Source organism: Kogia breviceps, chromosome 4 (genome assembly GCF_026419965.1).
Source record: "Kogia breviceps isolate mKogBre1 chromosome 4, mKogBre1 haplotype 1, whole genome shotgun sequence".
Lineage (NCBI taxonomy): Eukaryota > Metazoa > Chordata > Mammalia > Artiodactyla > Physeteridae > Kogia > Kogia breviceps.
In genome coordinates, this window is record NC_081313.1 from 119,377,682 (window position 1) to 119,400,587 (window position 22,906).

At 47.7% G+C, this 22,906-nt stretch overlaps 1 protein-coding gene across 3 annotated transcripts in view; it reads right to left on the reverse strand.

Annotated features, from left to right (window-relative positions):
* The window catches only part of FGF1 (fibroblast growth factor 1), a 105,744-nt gene extending 85,679 nt beyond the window's left edge, over positions 1-20,065 (reverse strand). For 2 of the 3 annotated variants that reach the window (XM_059062253.2, XM_067031853.1), the window contains exons 1-2: positions 19,674-20,065; positions 9,096-9,245 (exon numbers count right to left, since the gene is read on the reverse strand). The gene's annotated coding sequence lies outside the window, so the exon portion shown is untranslated. Of the gene's footprint in view, positions 1-9,095; positions 9,246-19,457; positions 19,486-19,673 lie in introns of all 3 variants that reach the window. The other variant, XM_067031852.1, reaches the window with a different exon arrangement.
* Positions 20,066-22,906: the final 2,841 nt, after the last annotated feature.

A 22,906-nucleotide genomic window follows, 5' to 3' on the forward strand; every position in this document is an offset into this window, starting at 1 on the left:
TGGAGCGGGGATTTTATCCTTGTGAAGAAACCATCCTGAAGCCGACCTGCATCTCTGCCCCTAGAAACATCCCCATTAGCATTTCAAACACGAAAAACCAATGGAGGCTTCAGGAGGAACATTTTGCTCCTTTAATGTAAACACCACCCTAGCACGAAAGGCCAAGAAGCCAGGCCGAGCCAGCCTGGGACCCTGAACCAGGGACGCGCTCTCCCAGGGCTGCAGCTTGCTGTGTAGAATCCAGGGAGTGACTCTGAAGCGTTCATTCTCCACTGTCCTCCAGGTGCCATTTCTAAATTCTGACGAAGATTCTGAGGAAGGACAAGCGCAGCCTGGTTTTGTAGCAGCTCTTTGTGTCCCTGAGGTACTGGGGCAGCACTGTGCATGCACTGATTTATCAGTGCAGACACCGCTTCCGCTCCCATGGGACCTGGTGGCAAAGGGGAGGATGAGCGGCTCCACCCTCCTCGCTGGGTTCGAGGGTTGGAACGCGCTGGATCGATGTCTCCCTTCTGGGTGCCTGACATCACTTGTTTGCCTTTGATGCCCATCAGCCAAAGAAGCTGTTCATCTTTGAGCATGAATAATACAGCTAGGCTGGATTTTTCCAGGCTCCCAAAGCGAGTTCTCTGAAGAGCTGAGATGGCGCACACTAAGCCAGAGCAGCCGACGAAAGTATGGGGTCCTGGGGACTGTGAGAGGCCTGCCCACTCGAGTCAGGGTCGGGGGCCCCGATGCGCACTTGTCAGTGCTGCTTTCAGACGTAACGTGCCCCTTTCTAGAGCTGTGAGGAGTGACAGAGGCTGGGGGGATCCCACTGCTATCCGTGTTGTTGGCTTTCCCACTCCCAAGATTGAACCAGTAGCTCGTTCATTCATTCACTGGACCACCATTTACTGAGCACCTACTATGTGCCTAGGCTCTGGGGATATAGCAGGGAACCAGACAGATGAGGTCCTGCCCTCCTGAGGCTTACGTTCTAGAGGGTAGAATGAATCATAGCAAACTGGAAAAATTGACAAGATGACTACAGACTGGCGTAAGTGCCATGAAGGAAACAGAGGTAGGATAGGGAATAACAGGAGAGAAAGCCTCTTCAAGGAGTTGACAAGAGGTCTGCTACGTGAAGAACTGAGGGGAAAGCACTCCACGCAGGTGGAACAGCAATTGCAAAGTCCCAGAGGCAGGAAAGGGCGTGGAACAGCAGAGGAACGGGAGAGAGGCTGGTGGGGCTAGAGCCAGTGGGGGATGTGAGAGAAGTGGGAGGATCTTGCTCCCCACGAGGCCCCCTGGCTGCTCTCACCTTCCTGAAAGTCCCTTCTCTTCTCCAAAGTGTGTTCCACTTGCCCCAAGGACTCATCCTTGCTAAGCCGAGTCCAGTCCCTGTGCTGGAAGGGAAAGGAAGGGAATTCTTTTTGTGGCCGGCAGGGCATATGGCAAAGGCGTGGCGTTCAGTTTGACGTCAGGACTCACTCATGGATTATGCCAGCAACCGCTGGCGTCGATGAGGAGTTTCCCAGTGATGGGAATGAGGTGTGCATCTCTGGTAGCAGGGGCACAGGAGAGGGCTGCAAACCCTAAGCTGGAAATCCCACAGCTGCGGGCCCATCTTGCTGCTGCTTGTGTGAAATCACGAGTAAGGCAAATTTTGGCATCAAGTTCTCTGCGCTCTTCCTTTATACTGTCTGCCTCTTTTCAGACCTGTCTCTGCCCACGTTCACCCCTTGTGCCGCAGGGGGGTCTGCCTGGGCTTCTTGCTCCTGCCTCTTTCCCCTTCACAACTTGAATTTCGACCTTTGTCCGCAGGCATGCAGAATAATTGGCCTGCTGACTGCTGGCCCTCTCCCATAGCTTCAGGCGAAGTTCAGCAGGCAAAGGAGAGGTTATATTCAGAAGGCCTCTCTGTGTCCTTCAAATGATACCAAAGAAGGGGCCACCTGGTCAACCCCAGTCTGAGCCTGGGCTGGCTACCAAGCTCACAAATTAACCTCATCAGCAGGAGACGGCTGTCCCTATTTAAACCCTTTCCAGTGGGGCCATGACCAGCACCTAGAACATGCTCAGCTGAGGGGGACTGTGCTAGAACACTATTTGGGAAGTGGCCTGGAACTTTATTCCCTAATCATGACGCAGCCAACCCTAGATTTGTGAGCTCAGGAAGCCTGCTGTCTTGCTTCAGGGCTGACCCACTGTTGAACCACACCAGCAACTTCTTTGTCCTTTGTTGAAATCAGAGTTTACCTTATAGAGGATCTCCTCCTTCTCTGGCTTTCTGTGGCTCTCAGCAAAGGACCTAAATGCTCAGTGTGGTGACTGTGGTCTAGCCCACACCTGCCCCTTTGACGCCAACTTACCCCCCTGCTTCCCTGGCTTCTAGCTGCACTGGCCTCCCCTCCGTTCCTTAGTGAAGCCACAATTTTCACACCATGTGACCTTCACTCAGGCTCCCCCTCCACCTGAAACATTCAGCCCTCACCCATCTGACCCCTGCTCATCCTCCAGATCTCAGCTCAAGCATCACCTCCCCGCCAAAGCTTTTCCAGAGCCCCTGACTGGGTCCAACACTCTGCCCTGTGCCTGCAGGGGGAGTTCCTGCACAGTGGATGTCAGTGGACCCACCTAGCCTCTAACTTTCATGAAAGTAGGGACTGGTGGTCCCAGCCTTGTGGCCTGCTCCTGGCACGCAGGAGGGGCCCCATGCATGAGCTGCATGACCTGAACTGGTCAGGGATGGCCTCCAGTGTGCCCATTCTGGTCTCCACTCTCTCTTTCTCTTTCTGCTCCTGCCTCCTTTTTTCTTTGCTTTCCCTTCCCTCCTTCCTCTTCATCCTTTCTATTCATTCCTTCTTCCTTCCTGGGCCTTGGGCCTACCTGTGGCTCCCAAGAACACTATTTAAGCCAACAGAAAAGCACTCAGAATTAAAGAAAAAGCTTCCACAGCTTGGCAGAATGTGTTGGCCTTCACCTAGATCAGCCCAGACCCAGGGCCTAGAGGGGAAATCTGATTCCTACTGTAGTTGTTTCCTTAGGCTGCTGTAACAAGTACCACAGACTGGGTGGCTTACACAACAGAAATTTCTTGTCTCACTGTTCTGGAGGCCAGAAGTTTAAAATCACGGCATCTGCAGGGTTGGTTTCTCCTGCGGGCTTTGAGGGAAGGATCTGGCCCAGGCCTTTCTCCTTGACTTGTAGATGGCCGTCTTCTCCCTGTGTCTTGTCACATCATCTTCCCTCTGTATATGTCACTGTGTCTCAATTTCCCCTTTTTAAAAGGACACCAGTCCTACTGGATTAGGACCCACCCTAATGATCTCATTTAAACTTGATAACTGGGCTTCCCTGATGGCACAGTGGTTAAGAATCTGCCTGCCAATGCAGGGGACACGGGTTCGATCCCTGGTCCAGGAAGATCCCACATGTTGTGGAGCAACTAAGCCCGTGCACCACAACTACTGAAGCCCGCGTGCCTAGAGCCCGTGCTCCGCAACAAGAGAAGCCACCGCGATGAGAAGCCCGCACATCGCAATGAAGAGTATCCCCTACTCGCCGCAACTAGAGAAAGCCCACAGGCAGCAACGAAGACCCAATGCAGCCAAAAATAAACAAATAAATAAATTTATAAACAAAACAAAACAAAGCTTGATGACCTCTGTCAGAACACTGTCTCCAAATAAGGTCACATTCTGAAATACTGGAGGTTAGGAGTTCACATATGAATTTGAGGGGGGAACACAATTTAACCCATAACAACTACCTTCTACCCACCCGTTGACCACACCCTTTTTGACTTATTGAATGAGATAAAAATAGGGAACCACAGGGACACATCATCTTCTGAAGAAATTATATGGGAGTCTCGGGATGGGGGAGGACAAGATAGGAATGTGAGGGGGAGAAAGACACCCAAGAGTGAGAAAGGAGGGTTGAACTGACAGAGAGCTAAAACCATGTTCATAGCCTCGCCCAGGGGTTCCGTGGCTGTGCTCTGGGAATCTGCGGGGCCTGGGTTCATATCTCAGATCTGCCACATACTGGCAGTGGGGCCTTTCCCCTCACTTGTCAAACGTGATAATAATGGCACTTAACTTACGGGATGGTTGTGAAGGGCTTAGTACTGTGCCCGGCACATAGTAAATCAATACGCAGTAGGCAGGCCGTCGCTGTTAATACCAGCAGCGGAGGTCTAGCCTAAGTAAAATGGTGGTCCAGGAAGAAGCTGTGACAGAGAAGAGGCTAATTGCCACTGATTCAGGCCCCATGACTCTGTTCTCATGAACAGCAATGAAGACAAGGGAACCAGAGCAACGGTCAGCCTGAGGCTTCTTCAGCTGTAGCCTGTGGACAAAAGGCATCAGAATCAGCTGGGCCCCAGCCAGGAAATGCAGAATCCTGGGCCCCTCATGAACTCGGCTACGTCAGGACTTGTGTGGGTAGGTCCCAGGCAACTAAAGTTTAAAAAATCTTTTTAATTAACTTATTTTTTGAAGTATAGTTGATTTATAATGTGTTAATTTCTGCTGTACAGCAAAGTGATTCAGTTATAAATATACATGCTTTTTTTTTTTTTTTTTTTTTTTTGTGGTACGCGGGCCTCTCACTGTTGTGGCCTCTCCCGTTGCGGAGCACAGGCTCCGGACGTGTAGGCTCAGCGGCCATGGCTCACGGGCCCAGCCGCTCTGCGGCATGTGGGATCTTCCCGGACCGGGGCACGAACCCGTATCCCCTGCATCGGCAGGCGGACTCTCAACCACTGTGCCACCAGGGAAGCCCTACATACATTTAAAAAATACTCTTTTCCATTATAGTTTATCACAGGGTATTAAATATAGTTTCCTGTGCTATATAGTAGGATCTTGTTGTTTATTTATTTTATATGTAATAGTTTGCATCTGCTAACCCCAAACTCCCACTCTGTCCCTCCCCTCGTCTTCCCCTTGGCAACCACAAGTCTGTTCTCTATGAACCTGATGGTTTAAAGAAGCTCCCATATGATTCTCATGCACGTTAAAGTTTGAAAACAGCTGGGCCAGACCACAGGTTCTGGAGCGGCAAAGATGAGTCTTGTCCATCAGCAACCCCCAGATCTACACAGCCCTGGTTTGAGGTAGGCACACTCTCATACCTGTTCCTATAGCCAGCATTCCTTGGGTGAAGTCAGAGAGGTGGGCTTGAGCAATTATGCATAAAACAAATCTCTGTGTGTCATGTTTTAAACATTCAATATAGAGAAATTGCATTGGCAAATCAAGGCTTTTGCATCACTATAAACTTCACTGAGCCCAGATGCTACGTTCTGGATTGCCCATTCCTCCTCTCTCCACGGCTGGAGTCACCTAGTCTTGACCTCGGGCTTAGCTCAGGATGACCTCTGACCTTAGGCTAGAGGGGTGTCAGGATATCTGGCCCAGCACCCTTGCTGTGTCCGTCTCTATACCATTTCCTCTCTTCTTGGGCACCATCCACTGCCTGCTGCAGGAAAGCCTGAGGCCCACCCAGTCCCCCAGGGCCTGCGTTCATGTCTGGTTCCCAAACACCAAGCCCCAAAGGTCATGGGTCCTCAAGGCTGAGATTCTGTCCCCAGGCCAGTTTAGGGTTCTGCCATCTCTTGGCAAAGCTTCCAAATTCTGGTCTGCTTTCTAGGGCCTTCAGATCTCATCTGTTGTTGAAGTCCATCTGTCACCAAACTCCACCTACCTCTCAGGACACCTCCAGTGATCCCCCAAATCATAGATGGTGTACCGGTTGGCAGCACAGCCTGGGTGTAAGCTTGGCTCTGCCACTTGGTAACTGTGTGACTGTAGGCAAATTGCCCAGCCCACTGAGCTCAATTCCTGCAGCCGTGACAGCCCTACTTCACAGGGTTGTTACAAGACTCCGGCGAGGTCACACATGTAAAGTCAGGCACGGTGCCTGGCTCATATAAGGGCTCAAGAAACGCTGGCCACCAGCACAGAAGCTCCTCTATTCTGAAAGCTTGGAAATGCAAGCAAAACTCCACACGAAGCAAAAGCACCTCCAGCTGCCCAGAAGGTGGCACTGATGGTCACTCAGAGAGTCACTTTGGACCTTGGAACCAATGGACTTGTGAGCAGCCTTTTCAGAACTCACCTTTCAGTGATAATAGTAATAACAATAACAACAAGAAATACTTCGGTTTTACTCATTATAAACCAGGCACTGAGCTAAGACTGTTGACTCATTTGATCCTTTCAGTAATAAGGCTGGTACTTTATTACCCCATTTTACAGATGAGGAGACTGAGGCACAAGGTCACAGGACTAGTAAGTGTCAAGAGTCGGAATTGAACCCCAGCTTCTTCCTGGCTGCAGAATCTATGTACTTAACCACTATTCTTCTGCCTGTCTTAAGTAGTAACATTTAAGAATCAAAATAATTACTATTGGGCTTCCCTGGTGGCGCAGTGGTTAATCCGCTTGCCAATGCAGGGGACCCAGTTCGAGCCCTGGTCTGGGAAGATCCCACATGCTGCGGAGCAACTAAGCCCGTGTGCCACAACTACTGAGCCTGCACTCTAGAGCCCACGAGCCACAACTACTGAAGCCAGTGCCCCTAGAGCCTGTGCTCCACAACAAGAGAAGCCACACCAACAATGAGAAGCCCGCCCACCTCAAGGAAGAGTAGCCTCCGCTCACCGCAACTAGAGAAAGCCTGTGCGTGGCAACAGAGACCCAACGCAGCATAAATAAATAAATAGATAGATAGATAGATAGATAGATAGATAGATAGATAGATAAATAAATAAATAAGACTGCGCTCCCAACTCAGGGGGCCTGGGTTCGATCCCTGGTCAGGGAACTAGATCCCACGTGCATGCCACAGCTAAGAGTTTGCATACCACAACTAAGGAGCCTGGGAGCTGCAACTAAGACCCAGGGAAACCAAAAATAATAATAATAATAATAATAATTACTATTCCCTCCCTCCCTCTTCTCTTGCTGTAGGCCACTGGCCCAGGTGCTTGTCCTTGTTCCTCTACCTTGGACTCCTTTACCTCCCAGTTGAGTTGGACATCCTGTCAGCCCAGGTTCATTCTCTGTTACCTGCCCCCCCAAGGTAAGCCCCCACCTTTCTCTATGGCTGAATGGGCTGGATCCAGTCCCACCTTTAGGTGGGACACCTTGCCAGTATTTGATGAACTTGATGAGTGAATCCTTTCTTAAGGAAAAACAGTCATTCACTTACAATTTATGTGTCCTGGATAGTTGTTAGATTGACCTAAAACAGGGTATGTCTGTAGCACGACTGATTGCAGATTATTTTTCCAGTAGCTTAAATCAAGGAGTATTGCATTAGCCAAGTAATGCCTATTTTATGTGGTGGAAGGGATGTGTCTTCCCCTCTGTATGGTCTCTGACTGCTGGAAGCTGGCACAGGGGGGCCAGCGGCTCCATGACCCATAATAGTTTATTCAGGGTCCACATAATGCACATCAGCAGAGTGCGTGAGCACACCTCTGTCCTGGCATCAGACATCCCTTTGCTAGGTGTAGGTAGAACGCATGGATGTCTGTCCACTGTCACCGTGGAAATAATCATCATCAGAGTTGGTGCTACCTGCCTGTGAAACCAAACCATTTAATGAACTGGATACTGCTTCCTTAAACCCTTTTTAGAACCTGGCCAGCCATATATGTGTATGTGCACACCAGATTTGGGAGGAAGTTTACAAGTAACTCAATGTGTTGTCCCTTAATTTTCCGTGTATTAACTTTGCTTTTGATGAAGTACTGCATTTACAAATCCATTCCCTCATGGTAAAAAGGTAGAATCAACAGAAGACAGTCAGGTACATGATCTCAAAAGGGGAATTTCCTCGGAAGCCCTCAATGACCAACACAAAGAAAACAAAGGGAGTTTGCAACCGTGAATCACAGTCTCCACCAAAATCCACATTCATTCACCCAGACAGCCCTGGGAGGCAGCTGGCCAGCCAGCCCTTTGCTAGACACCACTTGGCAAAGCTGATTTCTCTCCAACCCTTTGCCACCGCTGGGCTGGCTCGCCCTCACTCAGAGCCCAGTTCACCCTCTGCCGGGATGCTTGCATCCGCCCACTGGTGTGCACGGAGCTAAATCATAAACAGTTGCATCCCTATAGCGAATGAATGGGAAAGTACCAGTCACCAAAGCAGGAAAATGGGGGTGGATTTAAAACAGCTGGAGAGAGCACAGAGCATTTGTGTCTGCTGAGGCACAGAGCAAGCCCTTGCACCTGAGAGGCGAGATAAGTGGGTGCCCTCTTGGGTCTCTGAAAAATGGGTCCGTGATTAAACGCCTGAAATTCCCACCCCAGCACCTGGAGATCTGAAGTGTTCGAGTGCTCTGTCTAGAAGCCTTGCATACTTTTGGCATATAATAGTGACGTAGGTGTGGATAGCGTCAGTGCCAGAGAACGTGCCCAGTGGCTAGCCATTCCCATTCCCTCTCTGCCGGTGCCTATCTGGAGGAGCACTGAAATGAGGATGTGATTTTCAAAGAAGGTCAGGACAGTAAGAAGTAATCCAGGTGACCAGCAGGGCCATCAGAATCCCACCCTCTCAAACACACTCAGATAATCCTATGTTTCAGCCCAACTTTTATATCAAAAGGTTGACCAAAGCTAAGGTACCCACCCAGTGGACAGGATTTATAGGTGCCTGAATTTCCGGGCTACCTAAGAGGGTAAGTGTGGCAAGCAGGATGATGCCAGCCAGGCTCACGAAGGCCACAGCGTCCTGCTGAACCACAAAGGCTTTAATGAATGAGAACCTTCCGCCCCCTCCGGTCATCCTGGCCCGGCAGTGCAGGGAGGAAGATAAAGGGGGCAGCGGGTGCCTGATCATTCTCACAGTCTCTGCACTCCAGGTGCTATTTTTTCATGCCAGCCCTTCTTTTTTTCCAAGCAGCCTTATACTTGCACTCGGACGAACGCACACACACACACACACGAACACACACACACACACACACACACACACACACACACACACACACACACACACACACACACACACACACACACACACACACACACACACACTCCACCTCAGCTCTGGATATACTATAACCTGGTCAGAACAGAAACCCTGATTCTTACCTGAACAGCTTGCAGGCTGAGGGCTGCTCCTTTTCTCCAGTCGAAGGGAAAGGGATCCACTTGGTCTCGTCAGCTCTGTGGTGTCACTGTCACCGCGCTGCAGCTGCTTCTCCAGCAGCCGACTCTCTGCACCTCCCGGTGGCTGAGGCTCTGTGTGGGGAGAGGGGATGGGCCGTGGCATGTACATCAGGTTGCTGGTCCGCCTGCAGACAGCATGCCACAGAGCTGGCTTCCCGTCCTGCAGGGCTGTGTGGGAAGCAGGGAGGCAGGCGGGGTACTGATAATGCAGCCTCTAGGTCTCTCTCTGGCCTCGTTGATCCGCAGAGGGGACCTGCCTTAGCGGCCCCGCCCACAGGGATGCACACGGAGCTCTAAGGGCCCCCAACCCTGAGCAGCCAGCGGCAGGCCCAGGGGCACAGAGCTGGTGGCCAGCAGGGAAGGGAGGCAGAGACAGCAGACGGCAGTGGCAGCTCTCCTGGGTGTTATTTTAGCGTGGTTTGTCTCGGGGCAAATGGCTGAGCCGAATGGACTACTAGCCTGTCTGAGCAGATTCCTGTTTATTTTGAGGCCTCAGCTGGAAGGGAAACAGCGGGTCACGGCTCAGAGACACTCCTCTGCAATCGGAAGGCTGCTGGATGAAAGGGAATCCTTTTCGGTTCTGGCATCTGGCATACCTGCACAGGGTGTAGATGTCTGTGTGTGGCAATGTGTGTGTGTGTGTGTGTGTGTGTGTCTGTCTGTCTGTGCTGTTCCCATCTTGCAAAGCTGCTCGAGGCAGTGGCCGTGCAGTTTAGGGCTGGGGAGGGGCTGCAGAGAGAATATTTCTGCCCTTCCTCACCAGTGGTCAAGCCTGTCCATGCTGAACTAGGCGAATCATCAGGTGGGGATTTCCTCAATGGACGATGGGCATCATCTTTGTGCCCCTGGCCGGGATGGGGTAACGAAGAGAGGAAGCTGCTTGTACAAATAACTCTTTGGCTACAAGGTGAGGAATGAAACTGGACTGAAAGGATACAGCTCAGGAGGTGTCTTTGAAGAGACCAAATGGAAACATGATTAATAGTTTCCTGTAACTGATGAAGAGTCCTACCTGCTTATGCAGGCATCTGAGCCTGGGAGGTGTCACAGAGTGTGTGTGCAAGCCTGCCCACCCGGTGATTCAGATAGGAGGTACAGATTGACCTGTCGGAATTAGAAATATGCTCACTGGTCTCTCCCTCCTCTGGGAAGGTGGGGGTGGAAAACTGTTCTCCAAACTCATCAGGGAGCAGCCAGGGAGCCTTCATGTGCCTCTGAACGGACAGGCCCAGAGAAGCTCACCTCCTGTGACAGAACTAGAGGCACAGACATCACACAGCTCCGATAACAGATGAGCCACAGCTCTCCTAAAAGGGACTTGAGAGGTACGGAAAGAGTTGATTTCTCCAAACTTTATTAACGGGAACCTCCATGAATTGCCACTTCCACATGTTCAAAGGTCCTAATAATTTGCTTTTTTAAAAATAGTAATTTTCTCAAGTATCTGCATGATTCCAAAGGACCTCTGGATCATAGATGAAAGTATTTCGGACAGTCCTCTCCTCAATATTGGAGAATTGCTTTGCTGCATGCACGGGGCAGGTGAACTGTTTTTAATCACATGGAATGATAGATTGTAAAGTTAGGAAACACCCTAAAAACACCAAGGACAGGGCTTCCCTGGTGGCGCAGTGGTTGAGAGTCTGCCTGCCGATGCAGGGGACACAGGTTCGTGCCCCGGTCTGGGAAGATCCCACATGCCACCGAGCGGCTGGGCCCGTGTGAGCCATGGCCGCTGAGCCTGCGCGTCCGGAGCCTGTGCTCCGCAGTGGGAGAGGCCATAGACGTGAGAGGCCCCCGTACCGCAAAAAAAAAAAAACAACAAAAAAACCAAAACACCGAGGACAGAGATACAGCTCAGCGTCTACCCAGGTTGCCCCCGTAGTTACTAAGTCCTCACCGGATCTGAAAGCCCGTCTCCCGCCTCAGGCTAGCACCCTTGAACCTGCCCACACAGTGCTGTTGACCATTTCTGGGCTGCTCAGCATCTCAGGGCTCTGACTCCCTCCTTTCTGCAGGAGATTCATGAGGCTTTCCGAGCCACGTCTTTCCCGCAAGTCAACACGATTATGGTGACAATCAAATGTGCCCAAGTATGTTACAGCACCTTGAACACCGGTAATGCAAGTTTAAGTCATTATTTTAGTGTTACTTCTCCATTACATCTAGTTGTGAATGCTGTTAAAAAAAAAAAAAAAGCCAAGAAACCACACAGCTCTTAGGCATATACAACCCCTAGCTACTGATATAAACCAATTTCTTTATTACATATCAGGTGTTGTTCGGCAATGTTCCTGTCCAAATACTGGGAACTGATTCCTCAGTTCCTTAAAGTACTTACTGTAATATAATTCTCCTCAATATTGAATTTTTTAATGTTTTGGTTTAACTTCCCTCAAGTTCCATATTTATTTCAACTTCCATGTTGAAATGGAAGTGTCTAGATTTATCTTTCTTAAAAAATTTATTTTATTGAAATATAGGTGATTTACAATGTTGTGTTAATTTCTGCTGTACAGTAAGGTGATTCAGTTATACATATATATATTCTTTTTCATATTCCTTTCCATTATGGTTTATTACAGGATATTGAATATAGTTCCCGATGCTGTACAGTGGGACCTTGTTGTTTACCCATTCTCTATGTAATAGTTCGCATCTGCTAATCCCAAACTCCTACTCCATCCCTCCTCCACCTCCCCTCCCCCATAGCAACCACAAGTCCATTCTCTATGTCTGTGAGTTTGTTTCTGTTTCACAGATAGGTTCATTTGTGTCATATTTTAGATTCCACATATAAGTGGTATCATGTGGTATTTGTCTTTCTCTTTCTGACTTATTTCACTTAGTATTATAATCTCTAGGTCCATCCATGTTGCTGCAAATGACATTATTTCATTCTTTTTTATGGCTGAGTAAGTACTCCCTTGTATGTGTATGTATGTATATATACCACATCTAGATTTATCATTTAAATAATATATGTTCAGATGCTTGGAGTCATGAGACATGATAATGTTAATACTTCCTGGCCCCTCTGTTATTTAGCATGGGAAGGGACAGGACGTTTCCTGGTTTAAAAGTCTGGCCTCAGAGTAGCCTTCCAGCTCTGGGCTCGGAAATAGTCCATGGAAATAATAGCTGTCAAAGCCACTTATTAAGCATGCACAAGATGCTAGATCCTATAGAGAGTGTGTAACAGAAACCATATCTTCCCTCAAAGCGTTTAGACCACTTTTAAAGCCATTAAAACTATTTAAGGAAAAAAAAAACTATTTAAGGTGTTTAAGTGATTAAAACTTTATATGCGTGCTTACTAGCACTGCAGAGGGTGGATCTGAGAAAGGAAGAAAATGACAGATTTGGAGGACCAACAAAAATCCTAGTGGAAGCTGGGTAGTTTTATCCACAGAGGTGTGGCCTTGGCCGGAGTCAGCCACATCTAGAATGTTCTGGTCGGTGCTGGAGGTGAGATTTTTTTCCTTCCGTGTACTAAGAGATTGACTCACTACCAAGCACTTCGGCGGCAGCTATTACAGAAAGTGGTTCTAAACCTCTTATAAGAGCTTTAGAAGGACGAGAAAGGTAGAATGGGGCGTTTCTTTGGTTTTTTCTTATTCTGTGCTCAGTGCCTCTGAAAATCAGACGTAAAACTGTCACTTTTTAACTGCACCAACATGAAAAAGGAATCAGAGCGTGAGAGATTCAGCAGGACTCCAAATGTCCCAGAAAATAAATAAATGTCCCAGAAAATAAATTTTCTTTCTCTCCCGGCATAACATATAAGCCCTGGCTTCTTGTTCTTGAATCTTGAGGCTGACATTCAGTATTTGCTTTAAAATTTCCCCTTCGTACATCCTGTTTACATAAACGAACGGTACAGTTATGTGAAATGCATACCAGACACACTGCATTTTCTTTCTAATCTCATTTGACCTTGTTCGGACTCAACAAATCCTAATCAGCTGACAAGAGAAATCAGATACTGCCTGCCGCTTTCTCCCTGTGGTAAAGTATTTCCTTCTGTTTATGCCCAATCATGCAATTAAATGAAGGGCATGCTGGCCTCCTGGCGAACCAGCTGCCAAGATGACGGAGGGGAGCAATTTGACAAATAGGGCACAGGGAAATACAGCAGACATTCACAGGAAATTGTATTCGTTGCCCAAGGAGACCCAACAGACACAAACATCACCAGAGCTACAGGACAGAAATGGGGTCCAGAGGTCCTCAAGTGAGAAGGTGCCTTGCTCTGATCCCACAACCCAAGAACAGGAACTTGTCCCAGTTTGTCAGCCTGGCTCTCAGCGGCTTCAGGGGAGGATGCCTAATTAGAGAGGGTCACACCCATGAGAAGTAGGCTTCCTCTTTCTGATATTGGTCACCCATTGTCTATTGTATGTTTTCCTCGATCTCAGCTTTTCGATTTTTATTTTAAAATATTTTATCTTTAAATAAAAGTAATGCCTTGTGCACATGTTAAAAATGCACAATGTACAGAGAGGCATAAAATGACCCTCACTAACCCCCTTCTTCCCAAGATAACCACTATTTACTTTTTTTTCTGGATCCTTTGAGGGACAGAAATGTCTTTATACACCTGAATGTGTGTATGCTTAAAAGCAATTTACTAGGCACAGTCCTGCACTGTTTGTTTTTCACTTAATAATAGATCTTTGCGCATTGATCTGGTACATCCAAGTGTCAATATTCCTTGCCCTCACTATTGCAATACCTCCTCACCGACTTCCCTGCTTCTACCCTTACCTCCTACAGTTCATTCCAGAGGGATCCTGCTAAAAGGTAAATCAGATCATGTTTCTATTTGGTCAAAACTGCCCAGTGCCTTTCTCTGGCACTAAGAACAAAAGCTAAGGTTGCTGTCACCACCTGCCTCTCCAAATCCATCCCCGATGCATTCCTCCTTCTCACTGTGCTCCAGCTTCACTGTTCCTTATACAGGCCAAGTGTGGTCCTACCTCAGGGCCTTTGTACTTACTGTTCCCCCTGCCTGAAGTACATGCATTTCTTTTCTGCCCCTTGATTCTTTACATGGCTGGTCCTTCCTTATCATTCTGGTCTCATTTCAGACCCTCCTTCCTGACCACCTGTTCTAAATCGGCCCCTCATAGGTCTTTCTTTTTCTTCATAGATCTTTTTACTAGCTGAGAATTATCATGTTCAGTTATTTGTTTACTTATATGTTGTCTGTCTTCTCCTACCACACACACTGGAATGTAAAGTCCATGAGGAGAGCAGGGATTTTATCTGTCTCTTCACCCTTATATTCCCAGTACTTGGACCAATGGTTCTCAAACTTGAATGTGCATCAGAATTGCAGATGACTGTACCCCAACTCCAGAGTTTCTCATACAGTAGATCTGGAGCGGGCCTGGGAATTTGCATGTCTAACAAGTTCCAAGGTGATACAGATGCTGCTGGTCCACGGACCAGACTTTGAGAACCACCAGTCTAGACAGTGCCTGGCACACACTGGGTGTTGCTTATATGTTTATTATGTGAACACACGAGTCTGCACGGAAGAATCTGCTATTTTCTTTGGAATGGCAGTTTTATTTTCACTCTTTTATTTATATTTATTGGACAGGAAACCTCCTCCAATTCTTTGTGACACGAGGGCCCCAAGTTCTGTCAGCTAAAATGTATCAGCTCCATTAGTTTGTCAGCAAATGATCAGAAACCTAAAGTGTTATAGGCCCAGGGGAGCCAGTGAGAGGCACCCCTCATTCTCTGCCTCAGTAACACGTCAAAGACAAAGGGGGTGGGATTCTCCCTTCATATGTGACAGAGAACTTTCCCTATGGGTAATCACTTGGGCCTCCCCTGTAATTGTTTAACAACTGTCCTGTTGACTTGGATTAGGCCCTGGTGCGTTGGAATATATACAACAAACAGACACACACACACACACACACACACACACACACACACACACACACACACTTTTTCATACTGAATTTCAGGAAGTTACAAGATGCCCCAAGTCCATTTTAATCTCAAATTTTAAAACTCCTGATCTAATCATTGGCTATCTGTTTGGCAAAACAAACAAAAACAACCTGGATCCCCAGTTTGTTATTTAAATTCCCAGTTAAATAAGAGGTTTAAATGTAATAAGACAAACCTTAGAGGACAACATTAGAGAAGACCATTAGAGGAAAGCATTAGGTAATGAGATTTACCATCTTAGGATGGGGAATGCTTTTTGAAACATGATTTGAAACCCAGAAACAAAAATAGAATAGTGAGATTGATTCCATAAAACTTAAAATGATCTGTACAAGAAAGAAGAAAAAACATCCTCCAGTTTAGACTCTGGGGAGAAATCTGTGGAGCCTATCTTTTCCATCTATATTCTTTCCGCTTGAATTGTCTGGGTGGCCTGTGGCCAAGCGTGGTGGGATGAGACATAAGCTTATCAGAGCAGAGGGGATAAGACCACATCCTTCAGCAGAGCCCTGTCGCTGAGTTCATTATTTCATTAGCCATGGTTTGGGGGTTTTCTGAGCAATTTTATTGAGATGTAATTCACATACCATGGAGTTCACCCATTTCAAGTATACAATTAAGTGGTTTTAGTATGTTCACAAAGTTGTGCAACCATCACCACTGTCTAATTTAGAACTTTTTTTGTCATCCCCAAAAGAAACCCCATACCCATTAGCAATCATTCCTCATCCCTGCCCTCCCACCAGGCCTACACAACCACCAGTCTACTTTCTGTCTCTGTAGCTTTGCCTGTTCTGGCCATTTCATATAAATGGGATCATACAGTGTGGGTTTCTTCTCCTTATAAAGCATAATGTCTTTAAGGTTCATCCACATTGTAGTTTGATCCATATGTATCAGAATGTCATTCCTTTTTATTGCTGAATAATATTTCATTGTATGGATCCGCCATATTTTATTTGTTCATCAATTAATGGACATTTGGCTTATTTCCTCTGTTTAGACATCATGAGTAATGGTGCTGGAACATTTGTGTTCTGTACAAGTTTTTGTGTGAATATTTGTTTTTATTTCTCTTGGATCTAGCAGTGGTTTTTCTCTTAAATATTTACCCAAAGCATATTACTTAGCTTATTTAATTCTTTTGGTTTTAGTTCTGTTCTATCATGACTTCGTGGGGAAGCAAGCAGGCTTGGATCCTAAAGACCTCAGAGGCCCGCTTCCCGGAGTCCGGGCCCCTCCCTGCTTCTGTGTAATTGGGGATGTGCTTTCATCTCACTGTGCCTCACTAGTGGGGATGCCAGCTCTCTGAGCCTCTCAGGGATACTGTGGGGATTAATGGCATAAACCCAATAGGATCTGCTCTCGAGAAGATGCTGACCCACAGGAGCAGGTTCATGTGCATCAGAGAAACAAGACACCCTCAGACCAAGGGCTCCCAGCACCACAGGTGATGGCATCAACCATCACACTGCATCCAGTGGCTGGATGCAGAGGCACAGACATTATTTAAAAAAAAAAAAAAAATGTTTACTTAAGAATTGGGTTTCCTTTGAGATCTGAATTTGGTGGATTTGGTTGCTTTCCAAATCCTGCAAGCTGCCCTCTGAGGGAGGCCTCTGGCCTGTTCACCCTGTTCGGGAGGCAGGAGAAAGGACAAGGCCATGCCTAGTGATGGGCAGCCAGGTGGACAGACAAATTCTAAAGCCCACCCTCCAGCCAGCGTTTTCCCAAAGACCATTCTAATCTAAGAACTCATTTAATCAAAAAGCACCTCGCTCTCTGCACAGCCCCAGAGGTACCTCCTTTTGTGAAATTCCCCTGCCCCTGACCTTCTTGTTGGCTCTGGGGTAGGGGTGTGACCCCTCATCCCTGGGCGAACCCACTGTAGAGGCACTGGGAGTCCCGGAGGCAGAAGAGGGGCCTAAAATATCTGAACTTCCTCCTGCTCTCTGACCAATCACCTGTACCCCTCGCTCTTTCAAATCAGGCAGCAGAAAATGCCACTGATACACGTGTAACTGAGGAATCTAATAGGAAAGGAGATGGCACGCTTGCCTGGGTTCTAACTCCCAGGCTGCCACTTAACTAGCTCTCTGATCTAGGACAAGTGACTAAGTTCTCTGAGACTCAGTTTCCTCATCTGTTAAATGGGGATAATAATGGTGTTTACCTTGTAGTGTCACTGTGAGGATTACCTGAGATGATGCCTGTTAGGGGCTCCAGTATACATTCAGAGCTCCATCGGTGTTTGTCATAGTTATTATATTACTCACACAATCAGAAGTAAGGATCTCAAGTCATCTAGCCATCCTCTCTCAGCTATTTAGGGAGGCTGTGTTTATTTTTATTTATTTTTATTGGTTGGAAGCACCTAATGTGTGTTAGACACCACAGGGAGGGCTGAGGATGAAACTTAATTTTCCCCAGGAACGTAAACTTCAAGCTGGGACAGAAACTAAGATACATGCAGTTCTTTTTTTTTTTTTTTTTTTTTTTTTTTTTTGTGATACGCGGGCCTCTCACTGTTGTGGCCTCTCCCGTTGCGGAGCACAGGCTCCGGACACGCAGGCTCAGCGGCCATGGCTCATGGACCCAGCCGCTCGGCGGCATGTAGGATCTTCCCGGACCGGGGCACGAACCCGTGTCCCCTGCATCGGCAGGCGGACTCTCAACCACTGCGCCACCAGGGAAGCCCCATGCAGTTCTTAAAGAACAGGTAAACAGTGGACTGCAATGCCGAGGGGCCATGCTGTCCCAGTTTGGAGAGGGAGAGAACAGAAAAGGCTGGGTGGGCCAGATGCGGCCTCGGAGGGGAGGCAGCACGGAGTCTGGCCCTTGAAAGGCAAGATGGGTTCACATCAGCAGAGCAGAGAGAGGAAGAAATGGGCAAGGGTGGGTGAAGGGAACGGGAGACCCATGGGAGCGCAAGCAGGTTGGGGGCCCAGTGGGTCTGGGCATGGTGATGGGTAGTCTGGAGACTGAGCCAGAGACAAGCCTTCTGGTGTCTTTCCCACTCTCGGGTCTCTAGGGATGACATACCATGGGGTCTTGTAGTCACCTGTTCTGCTAATAATCATCCTTTCTATGAGACTTTCTGTCACGCATACATTTTTGTGGACTGTCGGAGGAAAGAGGAGGGGTTATGTTGGAGGAGCTTTGGCTCTTCCTCTAGACGATCACAAAAAAAGCAGTACAAAGTGACAACCAATGACCTTGGCCATCCTGCATGCAGCCCCCTTGATTGTCTTTGGGGACCCAGCCTTTCATTGGCTTTCAGGCCATGTGGTTTTGGGTTGGGGGTATGACTACACCTCCATGGCAGGGATGGCACAGTACCACATTGGTTCAGTGAAATGTGACCCTGAGGCTCTAGCTAGAACTGTTGGGAAAGGGAAACACCTATTCTTGTAGGATGGCTGGGCCAGTAGGACGTCAGCCCCCAGCTGCTGGCAGCCATCTTACCACGAGGATGGGTGAGTCTTCCTGGGGGTAGAATGACACAGGGAAGCAAAGCAAGAAATGGAGAGAGACAGATTCATGATAACGTCATCTGGGCACCTGGGTCCCACCATATCAAAACCCTGGCTGTTTCAGTTACATGAGGAAAACATTTTTCCCTTCTTTTTTTTTTTTTTTTTTGTCTAAGTCTCTTCAAACTGGATTGCAGTCCATTGTCACTAGAAGAATCTTGACGTATTCAAGGAGTTATCTTGTTCCCAGCAGTGTTCTGTTGGCTTACCCTTAGCATAGATATTTGTGGTCCTGAGCCAAGGGGTGGTGTGTGTCAAGGAATAACGGTATGCATGTGCAGGCGATGGAGACACCTATCCATACCCTCAATAGGCACAGGTACATGTGACATGCTCGGGTGGCGGAGATGTTAGAAGGAGAACCCCAAACTCTGCAAAATGTCGTTCTTCTTTGCCCCTTGACTCTGCTTACAGAGCAATTCTCCCCAAACCCTTGATTTTATTCCTCTTGTTCTCAACCAAAGCAGAGAGTTCTTGAATATGTTAAGTATATTTTGCAGGGTTCCAAAGTCGTCAGGAAGAGATGGGGAAGGGGGGTGAGGGGAAAGGAAGCTCTGCAGATGCCATTTGTGTTTTCTCCCTTTTGCCCAATTACAGGGAATCAGCTGGCATCCTTTTATTTATTTCCTATTCGATGCAGAGCTTTTAAAAAACTAAGCGTTAGCATTACTGCAGTGGGATTTGTCTAATGATTTTCTGGGAAATGTCTTCTTGGATCTCAGCAAAGATAATTCACTTTGTAGAAACCCTTTCCTGCTTCTCTGCTAAGAATTCGACTCACCCAGTTCTTTCTGGAAGCAAGCTGGCCCCTGAATGAGAGAAGGGAGTACAGGAATGCTTTAGTCTAGCATCTATCACACAGCCTCAAGCCTGCCACCACTCAGATCAGGGAGAAGGGGTCCGGGGTGGGGGGAGAGCGTTCATGCAGAGCGCAAGCCTGAAGCCAAACGGAAAGTCCACAGCAATCGGAGCCCCCTGGAGAAACGGATGCACTCACCTCTGTACTTTGGTTCTGGGGCACTTTCTTTCTGGGGTGACGGCAGCTGCGCAGCCTACGGCATCCACACTGTCCTACCAGGACCGCTGCAGGCAGGCCACCGCGGGAGGAAGGGAGGTCCTATCCTCCATCAGAAGGGAGTGGCCTTCACCAAAGGAGGCAATGACCTTATTCTCCTGGAGTCCAGGCTGTTGGAGCTGCTTGTTCTCTCTCTCCTGCTCCCTCTCTGATGTGTATGGAGCTCAGGGAGCCCCCAGAGAAGGGCTGTGAGCACACCACACACCACACCCGCCCTGATCCAGGTGGTCTCCCCAGCCTTGGGGAGCCTGGGGAGTGCGTCGTCAGGCCACCCTCATGGGGTCGCTACCAGTGCGGCTGGTGTACCCACAGAAAGCCCAAGGACAAGCACATGTGTATTTATTTCTCCCCCTCTCATGTGATCTTATTTTTGGACCAAACACAAAAGCTATTTGGGGGCTGGACAGCTGCCAGGTAAAAGGGCAGTGATCTCATCCAAGTTATCTCCGTGCCTCTCTCTGAACTAGTCCCTGTTACCTTTCCACGTATAAGGCAGAAGGGGGGGAGGGGGGCTTGCTCTGAACCTTACTTTTAATATATCTGAGCTATTAGTCCAAATTACTAACTTTATTTTAACCAGTTCATCCCCACCCTTTGAGGTTTCACAGGAGATCAATCTAATGAACAAAGTCACTGCTTTTGTATCTGAGGCTGGTGGGCATGTCCTACAGTCAACACGCATCTGGCCGTCACCTACACAATGCTGTAGACACAGAGACCCTCTTACCAGCACTGGGTGGGACCCCACCCCTGGAAGGCACTTGTGAGCAATGTGGAGGAGTGAGGCTCTCACACTGAATCACACTGATTCTGGCTGTTTTCCCTGGCTGTTTCTGCTTCTAATTCCTAGGCTTGTGAAACTTAAAATATTTAAAAAGCTTGGTTTTTCGCCTCTGGTTCTTCCTCTTCAGACATGAATGGGAAGCTTTGAAACCCTCATGCCTGACAAAATGCCAACTCCATATCATCATCTTCGCCATCACCACTGCTATTTCTTTTTTTTTTTTTGGTGGTACGTGGGGCCTCTCCCGTTGCGGAGCACAGGCTCCGGACGCACAGGCTTAGCGGCCATGGCTCACGGGCCCAGCCGCTCCGCAGCACGTGGGATCTTCCTGGACCGGGACACGAACCCATGTCCCCTGCATCGGCAGGCGGATTCTCAACCACTGCGCCACCAGGGAAGCCCCACCACTGTTATTTCTTGAGCCCTTGCTAAATGCTCTTTTCATGCTGAGCTCTTTTCTCGCGTTGTCTCATTTATCCTCGCAACAGCTCTGTGGGGAAGGTAATCCTGTTCCATCTGACAGCCAGAGAGGCAGAGGCTGGGGAAGGTGAGCTTGCCAAGGAGAGAGAGAGCAGCCACCAGTCTGACTGAAGAGCAGGAACTTTCGGTCACTTTGCTCCCTGTCTCCTGAAGCTATAAATTATTGAGATTTCACTGTTGTTTTCATTTTATTAAGAAGAATAACAAAAACCTGACATTTGATTCAGACCCATGACTTCAATCCTCAATTTCTTTTCCCAACCTCAGTTCCTGAAGGGGAAAAAGAATAAGGTTTTCATCTGTTTACAGTCCCAGGCCCTGATACTAGGTACAGGATGGAGAGTTTCTGGCCTCCATTCTCCGTGGAGCCAGTTTCCTATGAATAATTCATTGTGCAAACACACACACACCAGAGAGGACTGGGTGGGGCCGCCCAGGCTGTGGTCCCCACTGCATCCAAGGTGAATTGCCCTTTCTGTCTGCTACCTTGAGGGAGAGCCAGGGAGATGGAGCCCAGTAGCTTGTCCAACACTGCCCTCTGCTGGCCGCTAGCATGCATTACCCCTAGGCTGGTGGTCTTCAAGACTTTCCAATGGGCACACCAGGGATTATTTTTAGAGAACCAATTTCCAGGTTCCCAGTTTCTTTAGGTACCTTTTCCTAAAACTCATTTGCCTGAGAACATGTCTGTGTTCATAATAATCCTACCTTTACTGGAAAGCATACCCCTGACTCTTCAAAAATCTTACTAAGGAGCCATATCCCCGAATGTAAAAATTTCCAGGTCCAGGTTCTCAAACTGGAAGCTTCCTTTAAAAATTTAATTCAACTTCCCTTAATAACTAATTAAGGCAGTTTTTAATTTAACAACTTTGTCTCTTCCATCCCTTGAATTTGAGGGAGAGTACCGTGAAAGTTGTAGAGAATATTAGAAATAAAAATAACAGATTAATAGGTACATTTAAAGAATGTTGTCACAGCTTAATTTTTTAATTCCAACATTTACAATATGCTGGAAGTTATTATCTTGAATCCATATGAACTTAGTGGTGAACATTTAACAACAATTTTTAAATGTGAGTATAAGTAACATTATTTTTCAAAATTGTTTTAGAAGGCACAAGGGCAAAAATGGGTGAATCAGTCAGCCCTTGTTGACTGATAGGCTCTTATCCATCCATCCATCCATCCATCCATCCATCCATCCATCCATCTTTCCACCCATCCAGCCAACACCCATTGAGCATCTCCTATCTGTCAGGCATTGTTTGGGGCACTAGATATAAAAATGGTGAGCAAAAACTGACATGTGACATGCCAAATTCTTACTTATGAGTCCCTCTAGGGAATTGAGTGAGGGGAAACAGATTAATTTAGTACTTTCTCAAATAAATGTAAGAATTTACATTTGATAAGTACTTCCAAGGAGGGGTATTCAGTGATGAGAGAATGTATAATGAGGACTGTATGTTACGAAGATTGACCTAACTCATAGTGGAGATGTTAGGAATAAGGTCTGAAGCCAGAAAAAGGTATTCAGCAATTTCTATGAAAGGACTGTGAAAACCCAGGAAGAAAGGCCATCTTAATGTGGGAGGATTGGTGAATAGGATCAACCTTTGCAGAGTCAGTTGTTTTTAGAAAGGGCCTTTGCCCTTACACAAATACAGTCCATATTTAAAAATCACTGGGACCAAATTTTCCCCAGGGAACATTTGGCAATTTCTGGAAACATTTTTGGTTGCTGCAGCTGGGGTTGTGCTCACAGCATCTAGTGGGTAGAGGCAAGGGATGCTGCTAAACGTGCTGCAGTGTTCAGGATAGTGCCCTCCACACCAAAGTATCCAGGCTAGCCCTAAAGGCAATAGTGTTAGAGTTGAGAAAGCCTGTT